This window comes from Aquila chrysaetos, chromosome Z (genome assembly GCF_900496995.4).
Source record: "Aquila chrysaetos chrysaetos chromosome Z, bAquChr1.4, whole genome shotgun sequence".
Lineage (NCBI taxonomy): Eukaryota > Metazoa > Chordata > Aves > Accipitriformes > Accipitridae > Aquila > Aquila chrysaetos.
In genome coordinates, this window is record NC_044030.1 from 38421717 (window position 1) to 38438777 (window position 17061).

The 17061-nt window shown below is 46.4% G+C and overlaps 1 long non-coding RNA gene across 1 annotated transcript; it reads left to right on the forward strand.

Annotated features, from left to right (window-relative positions):
* Nucleotides 1-1660: 1660 nt before the first annotated feature.
* Nucleotides 1661-16368, forward strand: LOC121232652. The gene is made up of 2 exons (XR_005931505.1): nt 1661-1699; nt 16280-16368. It is a non-coding gene; the product is annotated as an uncharacterized LOC121232652 (long non-coding RNA).
* Nucleotides 16369-17061: the final 693 nt, after the last annotated feature.

The following is a 17061-nucleotide window of genomic DNA, read 5'->3' on the forward strand; positions in this document are numbered from 1 at the left end:
AGGGGGCTGCAGTCATTTTGTATAATGCCAATTACTATTGGTTTTCAATCAGCGTGTGGTCGAGGCTAAGACCCTTCACTCTGCCAATTGCGTCCTGTATCAGCTGCTCCACTCCCTCCTGTGATGGATGTCAGGTTCAGGAGCATTTAGTGCCCCACTCATCCCATTTACTCTTTTAAAAGATTGGCTTTTTTCCAACCCTTTTCAATTTCTTCACTGCTCCATTTTTTATTTTTCATTGTGTCGACACTAATGGTTCAGAGAGCTCTTTGGCCAATTCCTGGAAGTTATCCAATCCTGCAGATTTTTAAATGTTTAAGTTTAATATCTGCCATTTAATATCCTCCCTAGTCACTCGCTAATGGAATAGAAGGTAATCATCACCGTATTCTTATACCTTTCACACATCCATCAAAGACTAAAACGTCTTTTCCACAGATAAGCTGTTTCAGATCCCTTGTCTCCATTGGTGGCCCTCTCCATCACAGCCAGGTGCCCGAGGCGGTATGAAGACAGCGCTGAGGCCATGCCAAACTGCCACCTTGAAGCCCCATAAGAAAGGAGCCCTTAAGCTCCAGATAGACTTATTGCACTTTTTCTTGTACTATTTCCTGCATCCCCTTATCTTGCCACTGGGCCTCCTTGTTATCCAAGGAGGGATGCATGCATGCCTCCATGCAGCCCCAAGGAAAGCAGCCCTGCTTTTGCCATTACCACCAGGGGGCAAGCCAATGCCCTTGCAGAGTTCACCCTTGGCTAAGTTTTTCCCGATTACCTTGCCATTTCCACCAGAAGCCCACTCACGGGTCCAGGAAGCATTACACTAAGCATTGGATTAGGAGGGGTGTGTGGTCCTTGCCCCAGGGGAGACCAGCGGACTCTAGCTGGGTCTGATCGAGCAGTCTGGTTGACATGGTCCCCGCAGCCAAGAGGAGCTGCCCTGAGGAACTCATCAACTCTCACCTCGCTGCAGGTGCCCCGGTCAGCCTCGTCAAAAGTGGTCTGAGGACAGCAAGGGACAACACCAGGAGACTGCTAGAAAGCAGCAGGTCAAAATCACCTGGCACCCAGGGTAGTGGTTTAATCCCAGCCAGCAACTAAGCACCACGCAGCCACTCACTCACTGCCCCCCCACCCAGTGGGATGGGGGAGAAAATCGGGAAAAAAAAAAAAGCAAAACCCACGGGTTGAGATAAGAACAGTTTAATAGAACAGAAAAGAAGAAACTAATAATGATAATGATAACACTAATAAAATGACAACAGCAATAATGAAAGGATTGGAATGTACAAATGATGCACAGTGCAATTGCTCACCACCCGCCGATCGACACCCAGTTAGTCCCCGAGCGGCGACCCCCCACCCCCACTCCCCCCAGTTCCTATACTAGATGTGACGTCCCATGGTATGGAATACCCTGTTGGCCAGTTTGGGTCAGCTGCCCTGGCTGTGTCCTGTGCCAACTTCTTGTGCCCCTCCAGCTTTCTCGCTGGCTGGGCATCAGAAGCTGAAAAATCCTTGACTTTAGACTAAACACTACTGAGCAACAACTGAAAACTTTAGACTAAACACTACTGAGCAACAACTGAAAACATCAGTGTGTTATCAACGTTCTTCACATACTGAACTCAAAACATAGCACTGTACCAACTACTAGGAAGACAGTTAACTCTATCCCAGCTGAAACCAGGACACCAGGGTAGTGGTCTCCATAAACCTGCAGCCAGAAGTTGCATTTAATACTTCTTCCTCCTTTCTTGTGTGTCTGCAGTCTCTACTTCCCCCAAAATGCCAATCCCCCAGAACACTGGTTTTTTTTAAATTACGAACTTGGATCAGACATGGGCTGAAACTAGGCGTGACCTCAAATGCACCCTGGCTTCTGTCACCGAGATGTAGACACACTTTGAAAAACAGCTTCAGAAACAAGGGGATTTCTACTTGAAGCTGATTCTCCAAAGCTACAAAGATTCTGAGTTTCAGAAGCTATAAAGAAATACCTTTGCTCTCAGACAATAAGAAACAATTATCTCTAACTTTGGATAGTGGTTTTCATCAGTGGATCTAAATGGCCTTTACAAAGGAGATAAGCATTTTCATTATTCCTATTTTACAGAGGGACAAACTACAGTGCAGAGAGGCCAAGAGGCTTACGGTCACACATTTGGCTAGAGATGGAGATAGATATTCATCTGATTTCCAGTCAGATGTTCTGGCCACTAATCTATCTACAGAAGTAACGCTTATTTACAGAAACTTGTTTCCTGGTTGACAGTTCATGACCACACAAATGGGTAACCAACAAACAGAGGAAATCACTATTTTTTTAAAAATGCAGTCCATTTTTTTCTTTCTCTCTCTGCAAAGGTCTATGAGATCTGTGTTCTTGCACTCAGACAATCTAACGGAGAGGATTTAAACAACCATCAAAGATCCCCACAGAGATCTATGGATTTTCTAGTAGTGTCTGACTATCCATTTAATTCAGCTTACTTGTGAAAGAGAGATAAGCTTTTACTGTTAGTTACACTAACTTCAGGCCTGCTGACACACATTTTCAAAGCTGTTTGTAGCAGAAAAATCCGAAGGCTGGGTCTGATAAGAGAATGGCAGCATATTGCTAACACACAGTACAAGGAGCTGAGGGTGGTAAAATGCATTCACTCCCACAGAGCAGCTTGAAGATTGCACATTGTCCTTATGGTACCAGAGCTGGTTAGGAAATGGTGCTTGCTGCTGACACTGCTGACAGCAGGATGTCCATCAGTGTCACTATACTTGCTCTCACAAAGCAGATGGAGTACTCCAGCTTTGTGTGCTACGTATCTCCGCAGTCCCTGGGGATGGTAGTAGTGATCATAACCAACCCTCCAGGTGTGAAACTGTCAGTGACTTGAGCAGAAATCAGTCTCCCCATTCCTAAAACATGGATTAAGGAAACATTACATTTCTACACTGAGGCCAGACTTTGCTAGAAAATACCTGAAATGAAGTAACAGGGGAAATAAAAGCTTCCTCCAAATGCCTGAGACATTTAAGCAGGACACAGAAGTACAAATACTTAAGGCAAGGAACACGTAGCTTTGAGGGCAAATTTTCCCTTTCATACTTTGATGTGAATTGAAAACAATGTTCTTGATATCAGTTCATGCTTCAGTGGTGTAAGTAGGAGCAAATTTAGTGGACTATTAAGAATTACACATCAAATTTTTATAAGCACATTTTTTGGTTGAAACTGTCTGAACGGGCTGCATCCTTTCCCCTGATGCACGGCCCTGGACTTCAGCAGATCTGTACTGCAGGCAGTACACCTAATTTGTGTGCTTTGCGATTATCTAATTCTATGCCAACTGGAAAACTGGCACCTACAGAAAAGTGAGTTTTCCCAAGCGCATTTCAATTCAGGTTTGTTACCAAACCACTGTAACTGTAGGAATCATTTCATGTTTTATTTAATAATTTACATAACAAATGAAGTTGTTCTCTGCAAACCCTAAATTTGCAAAGATGAGGCTGTGGGCTAGATTCAGCAAAGACATGCACAGAACTTAACTGCTGCAACGATTTTTAAATACTCGATCCTTGGGAAAAGGACCAATAGGTTTAAGTTACGTCCTGCGGCTGCTGATACAATGTGCTGTAAATCCTTGGTGCCTCAGACTGGCAATGCAGAACAGCCAAATCACAGAGCCACAAAAAGCAAGCACTGAGCACTGACATGTGAAATGTCATCCCACTCCAGAGACTAAAAATGGGTCAGGGCCACCAGAATCCACCATCCCAAATCCTATTCTGAAAAATGGTTCTATCCAGTGCCTCTTGGTGCAATATTGAGATTATTTACAGTACAGAAAGCAATGCAAGAGCTAAGCCTAGGAATAAAACCTGGGAGACTGAAAACCTGAGCTTTAGACCTTATTCCAGAGGATGTTTCTGTGTATGATTTAAGAGATGTTAAGCACAAGACCAGGATATGGAGCTGCCTGGTTCCCTTACTGGTGGGCTACTGTTATGCCCCCCCTTGAATTCCCTTCCTCTCATTCTTGTTCTGGTTTAGATATTGATGTCAAAGGACTTTGGGTACAGAAAATCACTTTTACATCCCAGTCAGAGTCAATTCATTGCAAGAGCCAAAACTGGGGCAAAGAGGGGGGGAAAACCACTGCCTGTAGAGAAACTACAGCCCTGTGGCCGACCAGGACATGTTTGTGGGAGGAACTGCAGCCTGCTCTTCACTCTGAAGCTGAAGATTGTTCTTCAGGTGTATGCAATTGCTCCTGTGCAGACAGCAGGGATAACTGAGAGCCAGGTAGCTCTGCTGACGCATCCCATGAAACGCCTGGGATGTCAGCTGAATGCAGAACTGCAGCCGGAGAAGCTAATTTCACAGAAGCAGAGCATTCAGTAATTACAAATAATACAGGATTAGCTACACACGCTTGCTTCACAACATGAAAAGGGCATGGTCTGGAGGCAAGAAGGAGAGGAGAAATCAGATTTCACCAACAGGCCTTGCACTCTACAAACCAGCAAGCAGCCCAGTCATGGGACTCGCCATATTAAATAGGTAAAATGAAAGAGACCTGTTTAGTGAGACTTTGTATAGCCGTGCACTCAAGTAATTATGCAGTGCTCCTGGCAGCCAGAAAGATGTGTTTTAACTTGTACTTTGGCCTCTCTCACATGGCATGTTGACGTACTTTTGTCTTGACAAGCTCTCTTGCTTTACTGTTCTGGAGCCAAACCAATGTGTGGTGCAAGCAGGTTCAATTCTAGATCAGCCATTGCAGTGATGGATTTGGCATCCAGCACTTGAAATTGTTATTTTCTCAGGCCCGCTCTTGCACAGCCCTGAGCACTGACTTCTCAGTGATTGTAATGCAAGCTGAAAATCCTCAGCCTATTTTAGGATTGGACTTGAAATAATTAAGATGATCTTGAAACCACCAACCCAACCTGACGAGTAGGTTTCCTCCTCCTGATTTCAGGCTTGGATGTTAACTTTTTGCTGATGATCAGGTATTGACTACGTTAGTAAGGCTTTCCACAATCCTGGGTATACAAACAAACCAGTTATGCTTTTGGAACACATAATTTAATATTGTTGCAGCCGTTATAAAACTAAAAGTCTTTGCATTTTAGACATAAATGAAGTAAGTATTTAATAATATGTTTTATTATAGGAAAGGATATAGAAAAGGGTTTATTATAGGAAAGGGTTCCTGTAATAATGCGATACTGGGTGCAATAAACTTCTGGCAGTGCTTCATCCATCCGCTAGTCTAAAATGTTTGAAATCTGTGGAGATGCTCATAGAATGGTGAATATTATAGAATGCTTATAGAATACAGAATATTGTAGAATAAAATGTTCCTATAAGATAGTAGTCATGTCAAGCTGTCTTTCCCTGACTTCATTTCTGCCAACTGCATGGAAGCAGCAGTATAATAATGTACCTGTAACAGAAATCAGTATGCTTACAGTATGCTAAGTACATTTTGAGCTCATGTGGATAACTGCTTTCCTGAGAAGAGATCTGACAGCTCACACCAAGCCAGAAAACAAGCAGGTATACTGCTAAGTGCTTAGCTTTGCTGGAAAGACAACTTAATGGATAGTAATAAGAATATTAAATGTCTACTTTTCTGTCTGGTGTAACTTTCATAATTTTCATGCAATCATTCAGTGGTGAGAACATAACTGAACAAATAGTTAGCTGGCCAATACTTTTCTCTCTATTTGTCCAACAGCCTACAAGTTACGGGGGGGGGGGGGGGGGGGGAATAGTACACTAATGCAAGCTGCAGTTGATGCCAATGGGACACCACTAGAGGTAACAACAGTAACAGGGGGGTGGGAAAAAGTGTCTGGGCTTCTTTGTTTATTCATACCAGGGATCTGGGTAAATTAACGTGAGATTTGCTGCAGGTTAATATACCACCAAAAACAAAACAAAAAAACCCCAAACTTCAAAACAGACAGGAAAAAGGATCGCTTTGCATTACTCTCACGGTACTAAAAGCTTGGAAGGCTGCCGTAAAAGAAGCAGCGGGAAATTTCTGGGGAGCGTACAACTGGCACGATGACTCTGTGCTACCCGCCTCTCTGGACTTTCTTCTGCTGGGGGGCACATTAGAATCGGGGAAGAGATGAGAGGAGGTATTTCCAGATTCCCAGCTGCATTGCATTACAGGCAATTGTCTTCTGTGAGAAATGGGTATTTCAAAGCACTGAGAGGAAGCGTCTGCATGTGACATTTCGAGGCATCCCTCCAGATTATTCCTAAACCAGAGAGCCCTTTGCAAACTGGAATCCACTGTGCTGGGAAGAGCTCCATGTGGTGAGCATTGAAGCGGCTCTGCAGACTTCCCTGCAGTTATGGTTCAGACCTGCACTGGCACCGTGCAGTTAAAACTCACCCCAGTGCAGTGGCTAATGCCCACTGCTCACTTGCCTTATTACTCACACGCTTAAATGTCAAGAGCGCGAGCGGGCCAGAACGAGTAGGGCATTGCTCCACCCCGCAGACGAGAGGCCATCCACCCCAGAGGCATAAAAAAGTCAAGCTTGTCCAGACACCCGAGGCCCACTGAGGGGAGAGGAAATCCCGGTGAAAGCACCAGGACCTGAAAAGCAATACAGGAAGGAAGACAGCCCGTATGCGCGGTGCCTGCACGCTGGGCTGGTGACGGATGGCTCTCGCAGGCCCTCGCAGCCGGACCAGCTGTAAGATGCTGAGCCAGACCATCAAGCCCCAACCCGCTGCCCTGCAGCACTGCCCTTCAGCCTCACCACACCATGCACTGCAAGAGCAGGTGCACCACACCGACCTGCCAGCTGCGGAAAGCCCTGCTGCCATGGACCACACATCAGCACAGCGCCGGGGAAGAAACCGCTGCCCCACTGCCCGCTTCGCCCGGCTGCGGGCAGGGCTGGGGCCAGCCGGTGGCGACGACCACCCCTGCATCGACGACGACCCCCGCATGGACAACCACTCCTGCATCGATGACCACCCCTGCATCGATGACCACCCCTGCATGGACAACCACCCCTGCATCGACGACCACTCCTGCATTGACGACCACCCCTGCATCGACGACCACCCCTGCATGGACGACCACCCCTGCATCGGCTTCAGCACAGGTCCCCCTGCTCCCTGCGGGACCGCCAGCACAGAGCGAGCTGGAAAAACCACAACGGAAAAGCTGTCTGAGGGTTGTGTGAGCCCTGGGCCCTTGGCACACTCTCCCTGCAGGGCAAAGAGAAGGTTTTCTGTGCTGTTTAACTGAGCTGTAGGCATTGTGTAGGTCTTTCAAAGTCATCATGATGGTCCATTACTTAAATCTGGATGTTGACATGTGGGACAAACATTGCATGTGAACAAAATCACACCCTTTCCCTGGAAGCTAAATACCCAAATATGTACTGTGCTCATACATAAATATGTATGTCACTGTAGGCCTAATAAATATGTCAAAAACAGGTTGGAACGTATGAGATTTTCACTTTTTTTTCCTGCATTATAAGCCTTTAATGAGTGACAATTCAGCACTGAAATCAAGTAAAAGCTCACTTTTTCACTTTGTCAGTTACGAAATGAGGACACAGAATGGGTACAGCCAGCAGGTAGACTCCCAGCTCTGAATCCCACTTCTTGCTAGCAGACCATGTTATTAATCACTGTTATCAACAGAGATAACAAACCACAGGAGGGACAGCACAAAGTAAGGCTGCTCTTCTCATGCAACTCAGCCTCCTCTGGGATGCTCCAGAGGCATGCATATGTTCCCTTTAGAAAACCAACCACTCGTGACAGAGTGTGTGTGTGGGGGTGTGACGAGGATAGATACTCCTACCACTGTAATTAGCAGCTTCAAGAAAGGTAGATCTCTATCAGGCCTAGCTAAAATAGAGGGACATATTTTATCCTAACAGACACCCCTTTGGCTGGGCCAGCTGTCTTTGAAGTCACTAGAAAGGCTGGGGACCAGCGGGGGCTCCGCGTACGGCCCCTTTGATCTCAGTGCCCCCATCACATGGTAAGCCAATGCATGATTTGTGTCTCCAGAAATTTTCAACACCTTCCGCGGCCGCTTGCACGAAGGTGTACCAGGTGGCCCCCACCTCCCCGTGCCCCCCCTCCCTTCAGCAGTTCCTCCAAGCCCTGCAGGGCTAGGGGTATCTCAGCAGTGAGGAGGCAGCTTCGCACCGTGCTTGACAGAAGCAAGCTCCTTCAAGCAGCAAAATTCAACAAGGAGCAAAAAATTCGGGTGGCGGCATATACCACCCTCCTGGATGCTCTCTGGGAGGTGATCTGGCTGGTGTCCACCGCTGGTGCTTTGCAAACTATTTTTATGCTCCTGGTCCTCACGCTCCTCTTATCTTCATAGACTGTCCTCTGCCAGCAGCTGTGTGTTCAGCTAGCGTTTCTGTTTTCCACAGCCCTTTCCCACCCCGGGGATCTTGACGGCTTATCTGGGGCTGAGCTGAATGAAGCCCTGCCCTGAAATGGGGACAACAGCAGGGAGAAGGGCAGGAGGAGGGAGTGGATGCAGTGTGCAATGGTTTGGGGAAGGAAGGGTCAGGGGCACTGAGACCTGCGAGGGAGGACTGCCCCGAGCGGGCACTGAGCAAAAATGTCTGCACATCCTCCCCACCATGGATGCCCTGAACCCGCTCTGGGCACCCTTACCCGCTCCTCCGGGATCCCTGTGCTTGCTCCCTCCTTCCAGTTCTGGTCCCTCATCCACAGCAGGACGGGTCCCACCCGGTAAAAATTGCTGCCAAGTGATTTTCTGAGGCCGTGGCCCCTTTTACGGTGATTATGCAGCGCTGCAGTGAAGGCTGCTGAACTTTTCACCTCTTTGGTCACTCATTTTTACAAATCGCAGCACCACCGTACTTTTGCATATTGCACAGCCAGGGACCTAACCAAGGGGCTTGCTTCCAGCATCAGGGAAAGTAAAAAGAGAAATCAATATTCTAAAGGTTAAAACAGTCCTCAAAGGCCAGACACTCAGCAGCTATAAATCAATGCAGCAGTATTCAGTACAGGAAAGCTTACGTCGGTTTAGGATCTGGCCTGAAAACAATTCAAATCATAGAATCGCAGCAACGAGATGGAAAAGAACGATTAGATCATCTCCTCTGTCCCTCGGGGCAGGGCCATAAGGCTATACTGAGTGCTTTGTGCTGGGTCAGTAAAGCTGTAGCTGGTTCAGGCTCTGCTAAGGCTTTCCACTTCTGTTTTCCTAGTGCTTCTGTTCTTTGACAAATGTATTTTGAGTGAATAATTTATGCTTGGGATATTTAAAGAACAGAAACCTAAATCCTCTATTTACTGAATTCAAGCAGAGCTAGCCTAGAAGGAAACAGCTGCAACGCCTCATTTCCCATCGCCTCCTCTCTGCTGACCTGCTCAGGACCTTCACCCCAAAGCAGGGGCAGCATCCTCTCCAGGAGAAGCAGTTATTAGAAGAGCAGCCAAAATCATGCATAGATTACTGTGTTAAAAATGGTTTGGTTAATGTGTTAGGGGTCCAGGTGTGCTACAATATGTTTTGGTTCCTTGCATGTTTTATGACAAAGATGAAAGACGTGCCATATCCTCAGAAAAAGATCAGACCTGTTCCTGGTAAATTCACATTATCAATTCCTGCAGCTCAAGCCTTCCCTCTCTTTTGAGCATGGACTCCAAATTACGCTGTCTGATGCCATCTGGTGAATCCACAGGGGATGAGTAAACAATACCAAACTGATTTCCCTGCATACCAAAGGAACTTGGCTTGCATTCACATTCCCTTGGAGGTAAGTCCTTATTATTCTGATTGCTAACTCAGACTTCACTAAGAGCAGAAGGAAAGGAAGGGAGGAAGTGATAAAGGGAACTCCTTTTGCAGCATGGATGCAGTGGAGATCACGGAGACAAGGTGCAATAATAAAAGTGACATGATAGGGGCTGCTCTTTTGATGTGCCGGTGAATCACAAACCTTGATTTAAGCAAATAGGTCTGCATCTGTTCTGCAGATAAGCACGGGAGAAAAGTGTGGGTGAAGAATCTACTGATTTTTAATAAGGGTAGGCAGCCTGAGGTACATTTTGTTCTCAGTTAAATTGTCACATAGTAAAGAAAAAACAAAACAAAACAGACAAACTTGAAAATTAGGTGCAGTAGATCTAGAAATTTATAAAATTAAGGGGGGGGTGTAATTTAACACATACCATATATTCAAATTATTTCCTTTTGTAATTAGATCTCTGCAAACATACATTTTTCAATCTACCAAAATTGTGCAATAATTTGAGAGAGAGCGAGAGAGAGAGTTTGGGCCCTGCAGAGACCTAATAGTGCATAAAGACAGGCATGTCCATAGGTGTCCCATCATGTAACTGGGCAGCTGTAGCGTTCTCAGAAGGTAACACAGAGCACAGGTATTGGGCCACAGTCATGCAAGAGGTAATGGAGTCGGAAGGATGGACAGAAATGAGTTCTTTCTACCACACACATTTTCAGGTGAGGTCACACCTGATTTTTATTTGCTCCGTGGCTTAAGCCATTAGTGCAGTGCTCAGGGGTGAGGTCCTCTTCCAGCGCCTGCTGCAGACTTCCTGAGCAGTTTGGCACATCCCCTGGCTTGTGTGCCTCGTTTCCTGTCCTTACTAATTGCATCTCCCTGACAAACCCACCGAAGCTGGCAAGTCTGAGAGCAGTAACTCCAGCATGCACCACACCTGACTAGCTGCATCTCCCCAGCAAGGCCAGCACATCCCAGACAGACCAGAACAGTGCACACGCAGCAGGGCTCTGCACAGGCAACAGAACCCGTGTAGGATACAGCCCGACAGTTGCACACCACCGGCCTTGCTCTCAGCATGTGCAAGAGCACTTCTTCAGGATGGCTGCCCAAAGCAGCAGATGACAGATTGCTGCTTAGCACAGTGGTCTGTTGTCAGAAGAAGGGTTGTCAGGCATGTCCTACTTAGGGGATGAAAAATGCACTGTCTATAGACACAGGGACTATATGAGTCATTATGGTAGATGCAGAAGGAAACAAAAATAATGTTCCTTAAACTTATTGCCATATCGTGGAGATGATGTGGGGGAAAGAAAAAAAAAAAGTCACAATGCCCTTGTAGGGACCGTGTGAGCATCTACAGGACTATTTTGAGGAGAAAGGACAACTGGCATCATGCTGGAGAGCAATCTCCAGGCAGTTGTGAGGACAGCAAGTAAACTGTTGGGAAAGCGGTATTTCCTCAGTGTAAGAAAGCACTCAGAATGTGGGACTTTTTCAGCTGACCCAGTGGGTAACAGTAATAACATGGATGGTAAAAAAAGAGCATTTGGAGGCAGGAATGAAGAATATCCCTTAGAAGGCATCAGGGCTAACATCCAGGAGGGACTGAAAAAGGTGGGTGTGCTAAGTCACCCAGACAGCAGATACCAGGGAAAGGAAAAGCACCCCCTCGATCCTTCCTCCAGCACCCACCTGCATCTCAGGTGGTGCCAGAGGCGGAATCGGTGAAGACAGGCCTGGTCTCTGGGCTCCCACCTCGGAGGGGGATGGAGGAGAGGGGCCAGGATCAGGCTCCCTCCCCTCTGCCACTCGGTGGGGAGCTGCTGCAGGCAGGGATTTGGCAGCCTGTCCAGACAGGTACTGCGAAGGAAGACAAGAGTTGTTCTGTTTCACTCTGGTTTTCTGTTTGTTTTTAAACACCGAGAGTATTTCCCAGTGGTTGTACTCATGTTTGCACTCATTAGCAGCAGTTAGTACAGAATCTTTGCCGTGATACTTGTGGATTCGTAACTCATCAGTACGGCAGAAACTTCCTTAGCCGTAGGGCGTTTGGTTTGCGCAATTCAGTTTAGGAAATCTCCCTGGATTTTCCTAGGTTTTGTATACATTTAGTTTTATTGGCGGTTGCGCTCAGCAATTCAAACCCCACTTTGCTCTTGATACGTTTTCGTGGCTCTGTTCCGCGGCACTCCAAGGCCAGCTGGGAAACAAAAGGAACCTCTGAGATCGAAAAGCTTTCAGCTAACACACCAGCTAACATGTGACTCAGCACTGCGATAGGCTTAGTTTGAGGAAAAAAAAATCTGTTTCTGAAATTTTTCAAGGAGTATTAAGTGGTTAAGCATGCAGCCTATCTTTGCCTTCTTTTCCACGTGTTGACAGCCTTACTTTTATAATGGCTCCTCCAATTAGAAGAACACAGGTGTTAGCTAGGGGCGGTTAACTTGAGGCTCTGGACTTCACCACGACCTGCTAACATCTTCTTACGCCTAACTACCCTCGGTTATACTTGTGGATTCACATCTGATTATCTGTTAGGTCATATTTTACGTTTTAATTTTAGGTAAAACATTCAGTTGATACTGAGTCGATGCGTTTCCTAACGCAAAGCTTCCCACCCCTCCTCCCCAATATGACGTTTACACAGTTAGGAAGGGCTTTTCATTAACGCTTCCGAAAAGAGAATGACCGAAGTCCACGCTTCTGCCAAGGGTGTATCGGTGCGGTCTCTCTGGCTGCACAACAAAGCCAGGCAGCGGGCTGCTATGTAAAAATAAATTACAGGCAGGCACGGCTCGAATATAGAAACGGCTCCCCCCGCCCTCGCCCCGGCTCTGCTGTCGCTCACCCGACCGACACCGACACCACCACCACCCCCGCCCCGCCGCACCCCCGCGGGCTCCGGCCACCGGCGGCCGGCGGGGGCGGGTAGGGGGGGGGGCACGGCGGGCCGGGGGCAGCGGGGGAGAGGGCGGCAGGGAAGAGAGCGGAGGAGCTTTCCCCCCCGCCACCTGCCCGCGGAGTGCGGGCAAGGGGATATCCCCCTCCTCCACGGCGACGTGCTCTGGGAGTTCGGGCCGCCGTACAGGAAAAATTGGGGTGAATTGGTGCCTGGTTTCAAAGGAAGGAATTTGGTGCAGAATATGCATAACCATTAACCTGAAGTGCCAGGGCGAGCTGCCTTTTCACATGCAAGCAGGCGGGTAACACACAGTTCCAGATACATGGCAATACCCTCCTGCGGGGGGGGGGGGGGGGGGGTGGGAGGATGTCACTGTTAACAGCCTCTCGTCTCCTACTATTCTTTTTTATAGCTGAAAGTTAAGATCTGATGCTTACACAAGCCATAGCCGCGGACCATTTTTGGCCATCGGATCCCTCATAGCATTGTTGTCTAGTCTAAAAGCTTCATTAAAATTCGGACTTTCAGTTCTACCTGATTATTCCAGCAGCAAGCAGCGGGAGGTGTAACCAGAGCCGGGCAGGTGATAATCCCCGCCGCTGGCAGGTAACACATTTGTGTTTCCACGCTGCCTTTTTGGACAGTGGCCAAGACCAGAACCCGAAGCACCGAAATCCAGACAATGGCTAAATGTAACAAAAGATAATTGAGGGGAAAAAAAGCAGAAGCGCCAAACTTCAGACAATGCAGAAGCTCACAAAAGCAATTCTGAGGGGCCTTCTGGGCAATCCACAAGCTGGAAGTGCCGCAAATCTCCTTTGTCGCTGCAGCTTGATCCCTTGCAGAGGTTAAGTTCTTGGAGGGAAAAAGGAAATCTTCCTACCCTTCTACGCAGACTACATATACCTCTGCACGGCAGCCGGACCAACAACAGCACCACGTAGTACACATCTGTCTTGGAGATGTTTCTTTCTCATTTTGGCTAAAAAGGAAACATGTTTCACAAATAACAGGGCACTTCACCAGGCTGACAGAGCATCTCTGTGGAAATACAAAGTTTCTATGTTGAACCCTTGTTCCAAAAAGAAAACCCCCAAAACCAAAATGTTATACTTTTTAAATGGTAGGAAAAGCTGCTTTCTGCCACATCCTTCCTTCATGAAAATGGCAAAGCCAAAAGCAGCATTTTCTGCGTGCTGCAGTGCCTCCTTCTTTAACAGTCTAAGCTTCATGTAAAAACCATTTTCCTCCTCTGTAACTGAAACTAGACTCATCAAGCATGTAACAAATTCAAAATACAATTATTTATTAATGAATAATCATATTCATTCATAAGGAATGCAGTTATGGACCTCCTCTGCAAGGGTTAAAGCACTTTTTGGCTGCTTACCATTTACTAGCAATTTGCGTGGTTAACCCAGTGGGGACTGAGGAGTCAGGCTGGGGTTGCTCTATGTTTGCAGTGCACATGTAGGATGGAAGCCTGACATTGTATAAAGTAAATGAAGATGGAGTAATGCAGAACGCTTACTTTAAGTAAGAACTTTATCCCTTTTGAGCAAAAAGGATCATGAATGTTTATAAATAAACTAGGAGAGCAAGTATTTTAGACTGGACCACAACAGACTAGCAATAAACAGAGATTTCTGTAACGTTAATTCTGGTTCAAGCAGTAATCATACACATATGCATGCTGAGGACAATTAAATTACACCAAAGTACTTTGTGTGGGGACAAGTCATTTGTACCATTTTATGGTGCTGCATAAATAGTAAGTAATATCATAACGTAACTGCTTTCTGCAAAACCTGATCACACATAATTTCCCCCAATTTATCATTGTGCTGGTTCATACCAACAAGTTCCCAAAGGAGCAGCGTAGTTATTAGCAGGCATTGATTTCTGCGCTCAGTCTCCATCTTCCTACTATAACATTTCACTTGAGAAATGAGAATGTTTCTGAAAGCTGGCAGCGGGGCGACACACCAGCTTCCTGGGAAAGAAACATTATAAGGCATTTACTGCTGTCAGTGCCGATTCCATTTACAAGGCTGTAGTGCCTGGAAAACTTTTCTGCATTACTAATGAATAACAACTTCTGGAAGATGGGAAATTAGTTTGATAAGAAGCCACCCAAGCCCTTGCAGAGCAGGATGAAGGCACCCAGGAATGCATAAACAGGACGGCTGAGTCAGCAGGGTGAAATAGGAGGGCTGTCAGAGGAACATAGTCTCACAGGAGTAGACTTTGACTTCCCAAGAAGCTCCTCACGGAGCAGCTTTCCTGGGCCTGAATGCCACAACATCAGCAGGGCACTGATTTCACACCCAGCTTCACCTTCTGGTCTTCTCCGTATGGCCCTGCTCACATCCCTACAGCAGCACTAGGTCTAGCAAGAGCCAGGAAGGTACTAAGAGCTTCAGACCTCCCTAATTAACTCCTTAGTCATCACAGCCCTTGATCTTTCTAGTATGGCCTGTCTTCCTTGTACTAATCCATGAAATCAAGGGAAGTGCTGACAAAAGTATAATTACTTGGGCTGTCGTTTTCATTTCATGATATAGAGCACTTGGTGGCAATATTGCCCGAAGGTGTTCCTGTTCCCCTCACCTGCCCACTGCTTGCTGCTAGTGGGGAGACCACTCCAGCAGCCTTGCTGCAAGCTGCCTGAAAAAATGCCCCAGCTCCAAAAAAATGGAAAACCTGTAAAAAAACAGACACCACACCTAGAAGAGAGCATGGTGCGTGGGAGAAACTGGGAGCGAACAGCTGATTTCAGGGGGAGAGACCCAGAAGCAGAGCTGCCTCAAGCTTGGATTGTCACCAAACACTTGGTAGCCTTATACACATGAATGTTCAGGGAGGTTTCTCCTTCAGGAGGAACTCACTGTATTTTGTGTGCCAGGAGACAGCCAGTGTGGCTAGCAATAAAACAGCTAGCAAGTGTGATAATATTTCCATTAGGGAAGATGCGTTTGCGTCTGGGTTCAGCAAGGGACCGGCTGCCTATGATTGCTTCATGCCTAAAGAGTTATCAGTGCTCCTTCCTTATTATTCTGCACTCTCAAGTCTGATTGGTATTTTTGTCTGTGAGGTTGGAGCCAAACTTATTGTTCTTTCTAATACCATTAAAGCATTGGCATTTTGGCTTTGTGAGATACTTTATTTAATGAAAAAGGAAAATAAGGGGGTTTACTTTTACAAGGACTAGCAGGAGGTAAGAGCTGGTATTACCAATCTTTAAGAACAGTTGCTTTCAGGAAAATTATTCTCCAAATGGAGGCTGAGGGCCCTGACCATGATGAACTGAAGTGCAACATGTAATTTCATTACTTTGGGCTAAGCTGCCTAAGCTTATTGGTACCTTCAGCAACAGAGCACATTGGCTTGCAGTATTGTGGTTCTGCAGTGGAAGGATGTGAATGAAATGCTGTGAGGTTGCTACAATTTTCTCAAGTGCCATAAAAAAGTGTCCAGTTGGTCATTAGCTGATGACCCCGCAGTTCAAACAGATGACATGCGACTGAGATCTTGAAAATACGCTGGTTAGCACTTAGGGCAGCACTGCCATTAGACGAGCTCTTGCAGAATTACCATGCATGTAGGAAATCTGTTTAATTCCCACATGTGTTTGGTTTTCAGACTTACAGGCTCCATGGCAGGGTAGGGGGAAAACCAACAATCAAACCATCATTCCCTTGAGCTCTGTGCTGCATTATTTTACTGTATGCAATCCTTTCTTGTTTATGAGGCTATATACAACAGTACAGCATTTCTTGTCCTTTCTGGCACTTTGAAAGTAAGAGAGTAAGATGAATAACGATCTTGCACAGTGGGTATGTATATCTGTCTGTATACATTTATATGCGACTTTCATGTCTGTGAATTGTGCTGGACAGATAATCACGAAAACTTGACAGCCTCTCCTTCAAAGCAGTACTGTGAGAAGCAATTACATGCACTTTGAATACCAGCCAGACAAGCTTCCCACACCATAAAACACAGTATTTGGAGGCGAGAGTCGCATCCTGCCATCCTTACTCTGTCTTCAAATAAGATTACCTGTACTGTGCTCCAGGAAAGAATCATGCTGCTTATCATTTGCACTAGCTGCAGGAAACCCTGGCTGAAATTCGCTGACCTCTGTGATACAAACGGTGAGACTGAATGATCAACCATCTTTAATCCTTAAAACCTACGAACAGAAAGAGGGAAATGAGCAGCTCACTGTGATATGTGCTGGTCTGTTATCTATAGCACAAGCCCTAGTACATAAGGCTCTGCGCTTCCTAAACTGCCTCATAAAATCCTGCATTTATAATGGGTGTCAGTACTGGGTGTAACTAAACCAGCACGGAGAG